Source organism: Oryctolagus cuniculus, chromosome 16, assembly GCF_051225735.1.
Source record: "Oryctolagus cuniculus isolate XC-2025 breed Fujian yellow rabbit chromosome 16, ASM5122573v1, whole genome shotgun sequence".
NCBI lineage: Eukaryota > Metazoa > Chordata > Mammalia > Lagomorpha > Leporidae > Oryctolagus > Oryctolagus cuniculus.
Window position 1 is genome coordinate 14,243,921 of NC_142882.1, and position 2,728 is coordinate 14,246,648.

General features: G+C 45.0%; 1 pseudogene across 1 annotated transcript; it reads right to left on the reverse strand.

Moving 5' to 3' along the window:
* Positions 1-442: 442 nt before the first annotated feature.
* LOC149121518 (protein LSM12 pseudogene) lies at positions 443-1,027 on the reverse strand (annotated as a pseudogene). The gene has a single exon (XR_016222952.1). The product of XR_016222952.1 is annotated as a protein LSM12 pseudogene (transcript).
* Positions 1,028-2,728: the final 1,701 nt, after the last annotated feature.

Sequence of the window (2,728 nt, forward strand, 5' to 3'; positions counted from 1 at the left end):
AAGAGGGGTAACCAGGACAGAATCTGGCGCCCCAACTGGGACTAGAACCCGGTGTGCCGGCGCCGCAAGGCGGAGGATTAGCCTAGTGAGCCACGGCGCCGGCCTTCTCTTTTGATTTTTAGCAAACGTGCATCCCCCCTCCTGATTCTGTGGTTTTTGCCTTTATAAACCCTATGCTTTAGTTCCTCGGGGCTCCTCTGTTCTTGCACATTCAGAGAGCCCCAGCATGCTGGATTAATAAACCCTTAACCCTTTGCTTATTGCATGAGAGAGTCTCTTGGAGTCATTCTTGGGGGTGGAAGACATTTTTTTTAAACTCTAACAGACCCTCTGTTAACAAGAGCCAACAGGAAATACAGGATCCCTTCCCTCCCGGCCTGCCTTGGCCGAAGCCACCACCCTGCGGGGCTGGATGCTGGAAGAGTCCTGAGTGTGTGTGGACTCAGGACACGGCAGCCTCCTTCTGTGGTTGCTGGGCTTGTGAACACTGCAGGATCTTTTGGCTTTCCACGTCTCTAAAATGCTTTTCAACTATTTTGCGTACATGGCTCAGTGCAGTCCCCTCTTTGCCTTTACAGTTTTCCACTTGATATGGGGGTGTAATAACAACTTCTTCCATAACTACAATGTTTTTTTCTTGCCATTTACAGTCGTTAATGGTCTTGTGGATGGTCTGGAAGAGCTGCTGGCCCTCTAGGGAGACACCAGCACTGATTGCATAGGCCTGGCTCAGCTTCTCTTCCTTCTCCATCCGCGCTTTGCTGGCAAGCTTACTGACATTGAGTGAAGCTAAGGGAGGAGGGGTTTCTGTGCAGTCGTTCATAATTTCCACTTCTGAAACATACTGTAAGTTTATGAGCAAGATGTCTGTGTGGTTGGGCTTTCCGCTGGAAGAGGGACATTTTAAAGCCAGCATTTTGGACTGGTAGTCGAAGGCTACCACCTAGCCCTGCAACCGCTGCTCCTGGCACATCTGGCACGACACCTGGCTCCCATCGCTGAAGTACTCGCCCCAAGGAGCCACCATCTTGGGAGAGCAGCCGCAGCCAGCCTGAAGTAAGCATTCTAAACATTAAGGAAATGTATTTCCCCTGTTGAATCATAGAAACTTTGGATTTGTTTAAAATCTATTAAGAAAACCTGCTTATCTAAAGAATATTTAGATGTCAATTTATAGAAAGAGGGACTGCAATACTCAGGTAAGTTTAATTGGAGAGAAAGAATACCCTTGGACCTGGGATGCAGTCAGGTCCTCACACATCCTGGGGAAGAAAAGTCAGAATCATGCACAAGGATGATTCAAATCCTGGCATCAGGTGAGACAAGTCACAGATGTCCATCTCCACACATCCTTTATAATCTATTTCCCAGTCACAGGTACAGAGCATCAGGGCAGGGTGCTTTCTTGATTTCCTGGGATGGAAAGGGATAAAGCAATAAAATGACCAGAGGTCTCACCTTTCCTGACAACAGAGACACAAAGGCGAGTTCTTGGCAAAGTGACTGACTTAGAAATGTCTCAATTTGGCTACTAGCTGTGTCTTTGAATCACTTGACTGTCACACACATTAAATAGGCTGAGGACACAGCTATCCTGGGACTTGGTTGTGCCCTACACAGAGACCAGTTCTCCCTGCAGAGGGCTGACCCTGCAGACAGTATCTACCCCATATTCTCCCTATTTCAACTGACACTCTGGTCTCTGACTTAACGCTGGAGATATCTTGACATGTCATCATCTCTGATTTAGCTAAAGCAATCTTGTACAATAAAAACAAAGCCGGAGGCATCACAATACCAGATTTCAGGACATACTACAGGGCAGTTGTAATCAAAACAGCATGGTACTGGTACAGAAACAGATGGATAGACCAATGGAACAGAATTGAAACACCAGAAATCAACCCAAACATCTACAACCAACTTATATTTGATCAAGGATCTAAAACTAATTCCTGGAGCAAGGACAGTCTATTCAATAAATGGTGCTGGGAAAATTGGATTTCCATATGCAGAAGCATGAAGCAAGACCCCTACCTTACACCTTACACAAAAATCCACTCAACATGGATTAAAGACCTAAATCTACGACCTGACACCATCAAGTTACTAGAGAACATTGGAGAAACCCTTCAAGATATTGGCACAGGCAAAGAGTTTCTGGAAAAACCCGGGAGGCACAGGCAGTCAAAGCCAAAATCAACTATTGGGATTGCATCAAATTGAGAAGTTTCTGTACTGCAAAAGAAACAGTCAGGAGAGTGAAGAGACAACCGACAGAATGGGAAAAAATATTTGCAAACTATGCAACAGATAAAGGGTTAATAACCAGAATCTACAAAGAGATCAAGAAACTCCACAAAAACAAAACCAACAACCCACTTAAGAGATGGGCCAAGGACCTCAATAGACATTTTTCAAAAGAGGAAATCCAAATGGCCAGCAGGCACATGAAAAAATGTTCAAGATCACTAGCAATCAGGGAAATGCAAATCAAAACCACAATGAGGTTTCACCTCACCCCGGTTAGAATGGCTCACATGATTTTTCTCTACCTACAGCTGTACCACTTGCACAATTCAGTGGATCTGAAGGTCAGCAGCTGCCAAAATTCTCTGAAGATAAATGTCTACAAAGATGGCCTGCAGAAAGAGGCAGAACTCGACACTTATATTCAAGCCAGAAAATACAGTGTCAGCATTTTGGCAAATTGAAGATCGTGTGTATG